The sequence below is a fragment of the Lactuca sativa genome, chromosome 5 (assembly GCF_002870075.4).
Source record: "Lactuca sativa cultivar Salinas chromosome 5, Lsat_Salinas_v11, whole genome shotgun sequence".
Classification (NCBI taxonomy): Eukaryota; Viridiplantae; Streptophyta; class Magnoliopsida; order Asterales; family Asteraceae; genus Lactuca; species Lactuca sativa.
In genome coordinates this window covers 20101216-20116513 of record NC_056627.2, presented here as the reverse complement: position 1 = coordinate 20116513, position 15298 = coordinate 20101216, and the positions used below count along the sequence as shown (strand labels likewise).

The 15298-nt window shown below is 33.4% G+C and overlaps 1 non-coding gene across 1 annotated transcript; it reads left to right on the top strand.

The window, feature by feature from the left end:
• Positions 1–7082: 7082 nt before the first annotated feature.
• TRNAF-GAA (transfer RNA phenylalanine (anticodon GAA)) lies at positions 7083–7155 on the top strand. Its single transcript has one exon. It is a non-coding gene; the product is annotated as a tRNA-Phe (tRNA).
• The last annotated feature ends 8143 nt before the right edge of the window (positions 7156–15298 follow it).

Below are 15298 nucleotides of genomic sequence, written 5' to 3'. Positions count from 1 at the left end.
CATTTTTATTTCTTCAATAATACAACCTCCTCGTATTTCTTCATTAAAAGCTCAGTTTTGTGTGTTGCTCGGATGTTCTATATATTTGGGATGATTTTTTTGTTTTCTTCATATTTTTACTTTAAGCAAGTCAAATAACAACAAAATCTCCGATGAGAATCAAACAAACTATAAGCGGGCTTGGCTAAGTAACAGTGCAGCTGACATAAATATAAAAAAGGACTTCAAGCTTTGAAAGCATGATGTCGGGATAAATAATATAATTATAATGATAAGACTGGTTTTACAAGTTAGGTAAGTCATCGATGGAACATATGTTAGCTGCTGAGGTTGAAATTTGTGGTCAACTTTCAAGTTGGTTTACCAGGTCTTAAGTGAGTCCTATTCGTAAGGATATGGTGGGTAGAGTTTTCAATAATCACGTATGCAATTTATCTTTTTTGATGTAGTAAAAATCTTAAATTTTCCATTTAAGCATCAATATTATATACTTGCATCATGGCATTGAACATTTCATTCTGCACTTTAACTCCTCTAATACTTCTTCAATGTTTCATAGTATCTCCTTATCTATTAGAACATTCTCTAGTTATCATCATCATGAATCAAAAACTTGTACTTAGTACATAGGTACAAGTATACCTTCATGCTTGACACCTTGCACCTCTTATTCATTTCTAGTTATAACATCTACAATGATGTATAGTTTAATTGAATTTTTGGATAATGTGAAATGAGTAATTGTCTTTAAATAGATTAAACATAATCATAGTTGGATGGCGTTGTCATTTAATTAATATGAAATTCAATGACCATTGAAGTGTTCATGGTCATTGAAATGTTCAATGAATGTATGTAGACTTTCATTCAAATCAGAACAATTATGTAATTAAGAACGCAGGAAAAAATCTGAACTATATAATTCATTTTGCGTCAAAAAGAACAATAGCGGGGATAATTCAGTTGGTAGAGCGTCAGACTGAAGATCTGAAGGTCACGTGTTCGATCCACGTTCACCGCATTTTTATCTCTTCAATAATACAACCTCCTCGTATTTCTTTATTAGAAGCTCGGTTTTGTGTGTTGCTCGGATGTTCTATATATTAGGGATGATTTAGTTTTTTGTTTTCTTCATATTTTTACTTTAAACAACTCAAATAACAACAAAATATCCGATGAGAAACAAACAAACTATAAGTGGGCTAGGCTAAATAACAGTGAAGCTGACATAAATATAAACAAGGACTACAAGCTTTGAAAGCATGATGTCGGGATAAATAATATAATTATAATGAAAAGATAGGTTTTACAAGTTAGGTAAGTCCTCGATGGAACATATGTTAGTTGCTGAGGTTGAAATTTGTGGTCAACTTTCAAGTTGGTTTACCAGGTCTTAAGTGAGTCCTATTCGTAAGGATATGGTGGGTAGAGTTTTCAATAATCACGTATGCAATGTATCTTTTTTCATGTAGTAAAAATCTTAAATTTTCCATTTAAGCATCAATATTATATACTTGCATCATGGCATTGAACATTTCATTCTGCACTTTAACTCCTCTAATATTTCTTCCATGTTTCATAGTATCTCCTTATCTGTTAGAACATTCTCTAGTTATCATCATCATGAATCAAAAACTTGTACTTAGTACATTGGTACATTTATACCTTAATGATTGACACCTTGCACCTCTTATTCATTTCTTGTTATAACATCTACAATGATGTATAGGTTAATTGAATTTTTGGATAATGTGAAATGAGTAATTGTCTTTAAATAGATGAAACATGATAAGAGTTGGATGGCGTTGGCATTTAATTAATATAAAATTCAATGACCATTGAAGTGTTCATGGTCATTGAAATGTTCAATGAATGTATGTAGACTTTCATTCAAATCAGAACAATTATGTAATTAAGAACGCAGGAAAAAATCTGAACTATATAATTCATTTTGCGTCAAAAAGAACAATAGCGGGGATAATTCAGTTGGTAGAGCGTCAGACTGAAGATCTGAAGGTCACGTGTTCGATCCATGTTCACCGCATTTTTATCTCTTCAATAATACAGCCTCCTCGTATTTCTTCATTAGAAGCTCGGTTTTGTGTGTTGCTCGGATGTTCTATATATTAGGGATGATTTAGTTTTTTGTTTTCTTCATATTTTTACTTTAAACAACTCAAATAACAACAAAATATCCGATGAGAAACAAACAAACTATAAGCGGGCTAGGCTAAATAACAGTGAAGCTGACATAAATATAAACAAGGACTACAAGCTTTGAAAGCATGATGTCGGGATAAATAATATAATTATAATGAAAAGATAGGTTTTACAAGTTAGGTAAGTCCTCGATGGAACATATGTTAGTTGCTGAGGTTGAAATTTGTGGTCAACTTTCAAGTTGGTTTACCAGGTCTTAAGTGAGTCCTATTCGTAAGGATATGGTGGGTAGAGTTTTCAATAATCACGTATGTAATGTATCTTTTTTCATGTAGTAAAAATCTTAAATTTTCCATTTAAGCATCATTATTATATACTTGCATCATGGCATTGAACATTTCATTCTGCACTTTAACTCCTCTAATATTTCTTCCATGTTTCATAGTATCTCCTTATCTATTAGAACATTCTCTAGTTATCATCATCATGAATCAAAAACTTGTACTTAGTACATTGGTACATTTATACCTTCATGATTGACACCTTGCACCTCTTATTCATTTCTTGTTATAAAATCTACAATGATGTATAGGTTAATTGAATTTTTGGATAATGTGAAATGAGTAATTGTCTTTAAATAGATGAAACATGATCATAGTTGGATGGCGTTGGCATTTAATTAATATAAAATTCAATGACCATTGAAGTGTTCATGGTCATTGAAATGTTCAATGAATTTATGTAGACTTTGGTTCAAATCAGAAAATTATGTAATTAAGAACGTCGGAAAAAATCTGAACTATATAATTCATTTTGCATCAAAAAGAACAATAGCGGGGATAGCTCAGTTGGGAGGGCGTCAGACTGAAGATCTGAAGGTCACGTGTTTGATCCACGTTCACCGCATTTTTATTTCTTCAATAATACAACTTCCTCGTATTTCTTCATTAAAAGCTAAGTTTTGTGTGTTGCTCGGATGTTCTATATATTTGGGATGACTTTTTTTGTTTTCTTCATATTTTTACTGTAAGCAAGTCAAATAACAACAAAATCTCCGATGAGAATCAAACAAACTATAAGCGGGCTTGGCTAAGTAACAGTGCAGCTGACATAAATATAAAAAAGGACTTCAAGCTTTGAAAGCATGATGTCGGGATAAATAATATAATTATAATGATAAGACAGGTTTTACAAGTTAGGTAAGTCATCGATGGAACATATGTTAGCTGCTGAGGTTGAAATTTGTGGTCAACTTTCAAGTTGGTTTACCAGGTCTTCAGTGAGTCCTATTCGTAAGGCTATGGTGGGTAGAGTTTTCAATAATCACGTATGCAATGTATCTTTTTTCATGTAGTAAAAATCTTAAATTTTCCATTTAAGCATCAATATTATATACTTGCATCATGGCATTGAACATTTCATTCTGCACTTTAACTCCTCTAATACTTCTTCAATGTTTCATAGTATCTCCTTATCTATTAGAACATTCTCTAGTTATCATCATCATGAATCAAAAACTTGTACTTAGTACATAGGTACAAGTATACCTTCATGCTTGACACCTTGCACCTCTTATTCATTTCTAGTTATAACATCAACAATGATGTATAGTTTAATTGAATTTTGGGATAATGTGAAATGAGTAATTTTCTTTAAATAGATTAAACATAATCATAGTTGGATGGCGTTGTCATTTAATTAATATGAAATTCAATGACCATTGAAGTGTTCATGGTCATTGAAATGTTCAATGAATGTATGTAGACTTTCATTCAAATCAGAACAATTATGTAATTAAGAACGCAGGAAAAAATCTGAACTATATAATTCATTTTGCGTCAAAAAGAACAATAGCGGGGATAATTCAGTTGGTAGAGCGTCAGACTGAAGATCTGAAGGTCACGTGTTCGATCCACGTTCACCGCATTTTTATCTCTTCAATAATACAACCTCCTCGTATTTCTTCATTAAAAGCTCGGTTTTGTGTGTTGCTCGGATGTTCTATATATTAGGGATGATTTAGTTTTTTGTTTTCTTCATATTTTTAGTTTAAACAACTCAAATAACAACAAAATATCCGATGAGAAACAAACAAACTATAAGCGGGCTAGGCTAAATAACAGTGAAGCTGACATAAATATAAACAAGGACTACAAGCATTGAAAGCATGATGTCGGGATAAATAATATAATTATAATGAAAAGATAGGTTTTACAAGTTAGGTAAGTCCTCGATGGAAAATATGTTAGTTGCTGAGGTTGAAATTTATGGTCAACTTTCAAGTTGGTTTACCAGGTCTTAAGTGAGTCCTATTCGTAAGGATATGGTGGGTAGAGTTTTCAATAATCACGTATGCAATGTATCTTTTTTCATGTAGTAAAAATCTTAAATTTTCCATTTAAGCATCAATATTATATACTTGCATCATGGCATTGAACATTTCATTCTGCACTTTAACTCCTCTAATATTTCTTCAATGTTTCATAGTATCTCCGTATCTATTAGAACATTCTCTAGTTATCATCATCATGAATCAAAAACTTGTACTTAGTACATAGGTACATTTATACCTTCATGATTGACACCTTGCACCTCTTATTCATTTCTTGTTATAACATCTACAATGATGTATAGGTTAATTGAATTTTTGGATAGTGTGAAATGAGTAATTGTCTTTAAATAGATTAAACATGATCATAGTTGGATGGCGTTGACATTTAATTAATATAAAATTCAATGACCATTGAAGTGTTCATGGTCATTGAAATGTTCAATGAATTTATGTAGACTTTGGTTCAAATCAGAAAATTATGTAATTAAGAACGCCGGAAAAAAAATCTGAACTATATAATTCATTTTGCATCAAAAAGAACAATAACGGGGATAGCTCAGTTGGGAGAGCGTAAGACTGAAGATCTGAAGGTCACGTGTTCGATCCACGTTCACCGTATTTTTATTTCTACAATAATACAACATCCTCTTATTTCTTCATTAAAAGCTAAGTTTTGTGTGTTGCTCGGATGCTCTATATATTTGGGATGATTTTTTTTTGTTTTCTTCATATTTTTACTTTAAGCAAATCAAATAACAACAAAATCTCCGATGAGAATCAAACAAACTATAAGCGGGCTTGGCTAAGTAACAGTGCAGCTGACATAAATATAAAAAAGGACTTCAAGCTTTGAAAGCATGATGTCGGGATAAATAATATAATTATAATGATAAGACAGGTTTTACAAGTTAGGTAAGTCATCGATGGAACATATGTTAGCTGCTGAGGTTGAAATTTGTGGTCAACTTTCAATTTGGTTTACCAGGTCTTAAGTGAGTCCTATTCGTAAGGATATGGAGGGTAGAGTTTTCAATAATCACGTATGCAATGTATCTTTTTTCATGTAGTAAAAATCTTAAATTTTCCATTTAAGCATCAATATTATATACTTGCATCATGGCATTGAACATTTCATTCTGCACTTTAACTCCTCTAATATTTCTTCAATGTTTCATAGTATCTCCTTATCTATTAGAACATTCTCTAGTTATCATCATCATGAATCAAAAACTTGTATTTAGTACATAGGTACATTTATACCTTCATGATTGACACCTTGCACCTCTTATTCATTTCTTGTTATAACATCTACAATGATGTATAGGTTAATTGAATTTTTGGATAATGTGAAATGAGTAATTGTCTTTAAATAGATTAAACATGATCATAGTTGGATGGCGTTGGCATTTAATTAATATGAAATTCAATGACCATTGAAGTGTTTATGGTCATTGAAATGTTCAATGAATGTATGTAGACTTTCATTCAAATCAGAACAATTATGTAATTAAGAACGCAGGAAAAAATCTGAACTATATAATTCATTTTGCGTCAAAAAGAACAATAGCGGGGATAGCTCAGTTGGGAGAGCGTTAGACTGAAGATCTGAAGGTCACGTGTTCGATCCACGTTCACCTCATTTTTTTCTCTTCAATAATACAACCCCCTCGTATTTCTTCATTAAAAGCTCAGTTTTGTGTGTTGGTCGGATTTTCTATATATTAGGGATGATTTAGTTTTTTGTTTTCTTCATATTTTTACTTTAAACAACTCAAATAACAACAACATATCCGATGAGAAACAAACAAACTATAAGCGGGCTAGGCTAAATAACAGTGAAGCTGACATAAATATAAACAAGGACTACAAGCTTTGAAAGCATGATGTCGGGATAAATAATATAATTATAATGAAAAGATAGGTTTTACAAGTTAGGTAAGTCATCGATGGAACATATGTTAGTTGCTGAGGTTGAAATTTGTGGTCAACTTTCAAGTTGGTTTACCAGGTCTTAAGTGAGTCCTATTCGTAAGCATATGGTGGGTAGAGTTTTCAATAATCACGTATGCAATGTATCTTTTTCCATGTAGTAAAAATCTTAAATTTTCCATTTAAGCATAAATATTATATACTTGCATCATGGCATTGAACATTTCATTCTGCACTTTAACTCCTCTAATATTTCTTAAGTGTTTCATAGTATCTCCTTATCTATTAGAACATTCTCTAGTTATCATCATCATGAATCAAAAACTTGTACTTAGTACATAGGTACATTTATAACTTCATGCTTGACACCTTGCACCTCTTATTCATTTCTTGTTATAACATCTACAATGATGTATCGGTTAATTGAATTTTTGGATAATGTGAAATGAGTAATTGTCTTTAAATAGATTAAACATGATCATAGTTGGATGGCGTTGGCATTTAATTAATATAAAATTCAATGACCATTGAAGTGTTCATGGTCATTGAAATGTTCAATGAATATATGTAGACTCTGGTTCAAATCAGAACAATTATGTAATTAAGAACGCAGGAAAAAAATCTGAACTATATAATTCATTTTGCATCAAAAAGAACAATAGCGGGGATAGCTCAGTTGGGAGAGCGTCAGACTAAAGATCTGAAGGTCACGTGTTCGATCCACGTTCACCGCATTTTTATTTCTTCAATAATAAAATCTCCTCGTATTTCTTCATTAAAAGCTCAGTTTTGTGTGTTGCTCGGATGTTCTATATATTAGGGATGATATATTTTTTTTGTTTCCATCATATTTTTACTTTAAACAGGTCAAAAAACAACAAAATCTCCGATGAGAATCAAACAAACTATAAGCAGGCTTGGCTAAGTAACAGTGAAGCTGACCTAACTATAAAAAAGGACTTCAAGCTTTGAAAGTATGATGTCGGGATAAATAATATAATTATAATGATAAGACAGGTTTTACAAGTTAGGTAAGTCATCGATGGAACATATGTTAGCTGCTGAGGTTGAAATTTGTGGTCAACTTTCAAGTTGGTTTACCAGGTCTTAAGTGAGTCCTATTCGTAAGGATATGGTGGGTAGAGTTTTCAATAATCACGTATGCAATGCATCTTTTTTCATGTAGTAAAAATCTTAAATTTTCCGTTTAAGCATAAATATTATATACTAGCATCATGGCATTGAACATTTCATTATGCACTTTAACTCCTCTAACACTTCTTCAATGTTTCGTAGTATCTCCTTATCTATTAGAACATTCTCTAGTTATCATCATCATGAATCAAAAACTTGTACTTAGTACATAGGTACATGTATACCTTCATGCTTGACACCTTGCACCTCTTATTCATTTCTAGTTATAACATCTACAATGATGTATAGTTTAATTGAATTTTTGGATAATGTGAAATGAGTAATTGTCTTTAAATAGATTAAACATGATCATAGTTGGATGGTGTCGACATTTAATTAATATAAAATTCAATGACCATTGAAGTGTTCATGGTCATTGAAATGTTCAATGAATATATGTAGACTTTGGTTCAAATTAGAACAATTATGTAATTAAGAACGCAGGAAAAAAATCTGAACTATATAATTCAGTTTGCATCAAAAAGAACAATAGCGGACAGCTCAGTTGGGAGAGCGTCGGACTGAAGATCTGAAGGTCACGTGTTCGATCCACGTTCACCGCATTTTTATTTCTTCAATAATAAAACCTCCTCGTATTTCTTCATTAAAAGCTCAGTTTTGTGTGTTGCTCGGATGTTCTATATATTAGGGATGATTTATTTTTTTTGTTTTCTTCATATTTTTACTTTAAACAGTTCAAAAAACAACAAAATCTCCGATGAGAATCAAACAAACTATAAGCGGGCTTGGCTAAGTAACAGTGAAGCTGACATAAATATAAACAATGACTACAAGCTTTGAAAGCATGATGTTGGGATAAATAATATAATTATAATGAAAAGACACATTTTACAAGGTAGGTAAGTCATCGATGGAACATATGTTAGCTGCTGAGGTTGAAATTTGTGGTCAACTTTCAAGTTGGTTTACCAGGTCTTAAGTGAGTCCTATTCGTAAGGATATGGTGGATAGAGTTTTCAATAATCACGTATGCAATGTATCTTTTTTCATGTAGTAAAAATCTTAAATTTTCCATTTAAGCATTAGTATTATATACTTGCATCATGGCATTGAACATTTCATTCTGCACTTTAACTCCTCTAATACTTCTTCAATGTTTCATAGTATCTCCTTATCTATTAGAACATTCTCTAGTTATCATCATCATGAATCAAAAAGTTGTACTTAGTACATACATGTTTATTGCTTCATGCTTGACACCTTGCACCTCTTATTCATTTCTTGTTATAACATCTACAATGATGTATAGTTTAGTTGAATTTTTGGATAATGTGAAATGAGTAATTGTCTTTAAATAGATTAAACATGATCATAGTTGGATGGCGCTGGCATTTAATTAATATGAAATTCAATGACCATTGATGTAACATCCAGAATTTTAGGTATTTTATTTATTCGTTGAGTTTCAAGTTTTATGGAAGAAATTGGTGAGTTGATGCGTAGAGTCGACGAGTAGAGACGCGAATCATTATCCGGGTGGATGGCTGGACTCGACGAGTCGCCCCAAGGACTTGGCGAGTCCACACTGTTTAATGAAACCCTAATTCCTCGGGTTTGGGGCCTATTTGAAGGGCCTTATGGCTGTCATTTGCGGCTACCAGACCCCAGAGAGAAACCCTAAGTGATCTAGAGTGTTTGTGAGAGGAAATGAGTCATTTCTTGATCATTTGTTAGTGTGTTTGCAAATAGAAGAGGACCAAGACAAGAGGAGGCTGAAGAGGGTGCTAATCCAGTGATTCCAAGGCTCAGAGACTTCATTTTGAGGTATTCATTCGTCCCTTCTTCAGTTTATGGTGTAATTCTTAGAGTTAGGGCTTTTTAGCCCCTTTAAAGGATGGTTATATGGAGTAATTGGTCCCTTCTCGTGTTGGTGCTGTAGATCTGGACCCAAAGAGGTCCAGAGACCCTTTTCCCTTGAGCTTTATGGGTGTTAATGGAGGTTATGAGCTTAGGATGTCATGTTAGAGGCCATATCTTCAAATAAGGCCTTTGAGCCTTTGCATGAGCACCAAGATGTTAGCTTTACGTGATTATAATGCTTTAGGAAGCTGGATCTATGGTTTAGAGAAACGGATCTGACCTCAAGAGGTCAATTCAGCTTGAGCATGGAATGAACTCGCCGAGTCCAATAGCCGACTCGATGAGTTGGACGAGGGTTTTTTCCCGATAATCACACAGTTGGTGACTCACTGAGTTGGGGAAGCGACTCGGTGAGTAAGAGGGAATCTAGAGGACAGAGTACACAATGGTACTCGCCGAGTCAGGAGCCGGACTCGGCGAGTTGGGTCAGGACATTTCACAGATTGTGATCAGTGACGATTTTCAAAGTTGAGGTGGACTCAGTGAGTCGAATGAGGACTAGGAGAGTGAAGAACACGTGTGGACTCGCCGAGTCACAGTTGTGCACTCGACGAGTTTGGTCAAGGTTGACCGTTGACTTCATTGACTTTTAGGATTAGTCAATGTTTGGATCTCAGAGTCATCGGAAGGGTAGGATAGTCTTTTACCCTTACTAGAGGAAGAATAGAGAGAAAGAGATTAGCCTAGCCCTGAAGGTTGTATTAATTAGAGTATTTATTTCATGTGATTAGGCAAGGGCTAGACCAGAGTTTACCGAGTCAGAGAGTTACTGAGATATCTGAGGTGAGTCTTCTCACTATACTTTACCTTTAGTAGATAACTAGAGTTATGTGATACAGTGTTTGTATGCTGTATATGTGTTATGTGTTGCACTGCATTATTCTATGTGATTTATGCTGTGCATGTTTACAGAGTTAGAACCTGAGGGTTCACAGAGTTTGGGTGCACGGACCCACAGAGTTATAGCCTCGAGTGGCTTATATGTTTTATATGTGGTATTTTGGGGAACTCACAAAGCCTTGTGCTTATAGTGTTTTATGTTTTGTGTTTCAGGTACTAGTGAGGATCGCGGAAAGGCGCCAGCTTGATCAGTACACACACGGGATTTTTATGTTCTGAGATCTTGGGATTGATATATGTTATGAATTGAGTTTTAAACAATGATGTTTTTATGAATAATGAATGAATTATGTTTTTATAAAACGCAAAATATTGTTTTGAAATTTACGGTGTTAAAATTGCAGTGTTCATGGTCATTGAAATGTTCAATGAATATATGTAGACTTTGGTTCAAATCAGAACAATTATGTAATTAAGAACGCACGAAAAAATATGAACTATATAATTAATTTTGCATCAAAAAGAACAATAGCGAGGATAGCTCAGTTGGGAGAGCGTCAGATTGAAGATCTGAAGGTCACGTGTTCGATCCATGTTCACCGCATTTTTATTTCTTCAATAATAAAACCTCCTCGTATTTCTTCATTACAAGCTCATTTTTGTGTGTTGCTCGGATATTCTATATATTATGGATGATTTATTTTTTTTGTTTTCTTCATATTTTTACTTTAAACAACTCAAATAACAACAAAATCTCCGATGAGAAACAAACAAACTATAAGCGGGCTAGGCGAAGTAACAGTGAAGCTGACATAAATATAAACAAGGACTACAAGCTTTGAAAGCATGATGTCGGGATAAATAATCTAATTATAATGAAAAGACACGTTTTACAAGTTAGGTAAGTCATCGATGGAACATATGTTAGCTGCTGAGGTTGAAATTTGTGGTCACCTTTCAAGTTGGTTTAGCAGGTCTTAAGTGAGTCCTATTCGTAAGGATATGGTGGGTAGAGTTTTCAATAATCACGTATGCAATGTATCTTTTTTCATGTAGTAAAAATCTTAAATTTTCCATTTAAGCATCAATATTATATACTTGCATCATGGCATTGAACATTTCATACTGCACTTTAACTCCTCTAATATTTCTTCAATGTTTCATAGTATCTCCTTATCTATTAGAACATTCTCTAGTTATCATCATCATGAATCAAAAACTTGTACTTAGTACATAGGTACATGTATACCTTCATGCTTGACACCTTGCACCTCTTATTCATTTCTTGTTATAACATCTACAATGATGTATAGGTTAATTGAATTTATGGATAATGTGAAATAAGTAATTGTCTTTAAATAGATTAAACATGATCATAGTTGGATGGCATTGGCATTTAATTAATATAAAATTCAATGATCATTGAAGTGTTCATGGTCATTGAAATGTTCAATGAATATATGTAGACTTTGGTTCAAATCAGAACAATTATGTAATTAAGAACGCAGGAAAAAAAATCTGAACTACATAATTCATTTTGCATCAAAAAGAACAATAGCGGGGATAGCTCAGTTGGGAGAGCGTCAGATTGAAGATATGAAGGTCACGAGTTCGATCCACATTCACCGCATTTTTATTTCTTCAATAATAAAACCTCCTCGTATTTCTTCATTAAACGCTCAGTTTATGTGTTGCTCGGATGTTCTATATATGAGGGATGATTTATTTTTTTTTGTTTTCTTCATATTTTTACTTTAAACAAGTCAAATAACAACAAAATCTCCGATGAAAATCAAACAAACTATAAGCGGGCTTGGCTAAGTAACAGTGAAGCTGACATAAATATAAAAAAAGACTTCAAGCTTTGAAAGCATGATGTCGGGATAAATAATATAATTATAATGAAAAGACAGGTTTTACAAGTTAGGTAAGTCATCGATGGAACATATGTTAGCTGCTGAGGTTGAAATTTGTGTTCAACTTTCTAGTTGGTTTACCAGGTCTTAAGTGAGTCCTATTCGTAAGGATACGGTGGGTAGAGTTTTCAATAATCACGTATGCAATGTATCTCTTTTCATGTTGTAAAAATCTTAAATTTTCCATTTAAGCATCAATATTATATGCTTGCATCATGGCATTGAACATTTCATTCTGCACTTTAACTCCTCTAATACTTCTTCAATGTTTCGTAGTATCTCCTTATCTATTAGAACATTCTCTAGTTATCATCATCATGAATCAAAAACATGTACTTAGTACATAGGTACATGTATACCTTCATGCTTAACACCTTGCACCTCTTATTCATTTCTTGTTATAACATCTACAATGTTGTATAGTTTAATTGAATTTTTGGATAATGTGAAATGAGTAATTGTCTTTAAATAGATTAAACATGATCTTAGTTGGATGGCATTGGCATTTAATTAATATGAAATTCAATGACCATTGAAGTGTTCATGGTCATTGAAATGTTCAATGAATGTATGTTGACTTTGGTTCAAATAAGAACAATTACGTAATTAAGAACGCAGGAAAAAATCTGAACTATATAATTCATTTTGCGTCAAAAAGAACAATAGCGCTCAGTTGGGAGAGCATTAGACTGAAGATATGAAGGTCACGTGTTCGATCCACGTTCACCGCATTTTGATTTCTTCAATAATACAACCTCCTCGTATTTCTTCATTAAAAGCTTAGTTTTGTGTGTTGCTCGGATGTTCTATATATTAGGGATGATTTATTTTTTTGTTTTCTTCATATTTTTACTTTAAACAACTCAAATTACAACAAAATCTCCGATGAGAGACAAACAAACTATAAGTGGGCTTGGCTAAGTAACAAAGAAGCTGACATAAATATAAACAAGGACTACAAGCTTTGAAAGCATGATGTCGGAAAAAATAATATAATTATAATGAAAAGATAGGTTTTACAAGTTAGGTAAGTCATCGATGGAACATATGTTAGCTGCTGAGGTTGAAATTTGTGGTCAACTTTCAAGTTGGTTTACCAGGTCTTAAGTGAGTCCTATTCGTAAGGATATGGTGGATAGATTTTTTGTGACAACCCGAAATTTCCATTCTGATCAAACCATATCAAGCCAATAGAAGTAGACCAGTTGCAGTGAAAACTCGGATTTCGAGTATAAGTTTGGCAGTTTTAATTATTTACACTTAAGATGATATTAGGAGAGTGGTTGCACTAGGGTTTTGTGCAACACTGTTATTCCATTTCTCTAGGACATTAGAGTTCATTCCGAGAATAGAAATATTTTCTGCCAAAAATATCAGGACTATAAATAGAATTTTGAACCAAATTGGTTCATTTGTTGAATTCCAATTAGAGAAAAGCCAAATTTCCTCTCACGGATCTTCGGGTTTTTATTCCAGATTGTGAGTATACTTCTCTAGTTGTTTTATACTACTTGTTATAAGCTTAATAACATAGATTGCTTGCCAAATAAGTGAGATCCGGGAGTTTGCCGCCCAAGAACGTTCTTGGGGAGTAAACTCCATTTTAAGGTCCTTAAGGGTTCAAATGACCCTCAAAGCTTTAGAACTCGAACTAGAAGCCTTAAACTCATGCTTTATACCAACAAAACCATTAGAAATCATGGCTAGAAGGGTTTTTACGGCCAAGAAGCTCCTTAGGCCGTAAACTCCATGTTTTAGGTGCCAAAATGCCTTCAAACTTTCCCTAAGGCTTAGACTTTATTTTTGGCATGTACTCCTAAGTGATTAGAACCTAGAAAACTCATGGAAACACAAGTGTGGAAGAGTTTACGGCCAAGAGTATTTCTTGGGCCGTAAAATCCTTTAAAGGGGTCAAAGGACACCCTAAATCTTTCCTTAAGCCAAGAGACTATTTGGGCAAGTACCTAGATGAGTTTTGGACTAGTTAAAATACTTAGAACACCAATAGTGAGGGAGTTTACGGCCCAAAAGGTTCCATGGCCGTAAACTCCAGAAAATGGTACCATTTGGTGCCATAAACCCTCCTAAAGCCAAGTACTAAAGTCTAGATTTGTTCCTAGAAATGTTTGAGACTTGAAAGCACCATAAGAACCCTCCCAAGGGAGTTTACGGCCGTAAACTCCAAGGGAATAGGGTCTTTGGGCCGTAAACTCCCTAAAGGAGTCAATATGGTGCCCAAACACTTGTATATGCCTTGAAACAATTCCCACTAGAGTTGTAATAATTCTAAGCTACATTTAGTGCCTTGGTTGAGAGTTTACGGCCAGGAGTTTACTCCCCTGGGCCGTAAAATCCAATGAATATGGTCATTAGACCTTAAACTCCCATTAGGGGCATTGCACTCCTTTGTTGCAACCCATTAGCCTCCTAGCACTTGACCAAAAGTGTTTTCCTCGCGCTTAAATGTTATTACTTGTATAATTGGTGTTTTTATCACTAATTATCTATATACATATGTTTTCATATGTAATTAGGATCATTGTGTGTGTCTAAGTCTTCACTTGACACCAAGCACTTGTCAGATCCTTCCGTACGATAACAGTCCGTTCAATTCCAGTCACTTACTGTAGGTGAGTTCATACCCCTTAACTAAGGTTTTAAACTATTTTAAATGTTTTACCGGGGGGGGGATACAAGTAGAATCATGCTAGTTATTATATCAATCACATGCGATTAATAAGTAGAATTACGCTAGTTATTATATCAATCACATGTGATTAATATACAACATTCAAAAGATTTGGCTACTCAGTAGTCGTTTTAACAAACGGTTTCCTTCAAATGATTTTTATAAACATTTTATATGTTTTAAACTACTTATTACACTGTACATCTTACTCTGTACATTACCTTTCAAACTTATTTACAACTATGTTTCAAACAAATGTTTCCTTATACTTAAACTGTTTTATCAAACTTATACCTTCAAATTGTTTTATAGATTGACATCAAGTCAATCTTTTCTTAAAATAATATTTAAGTTTCA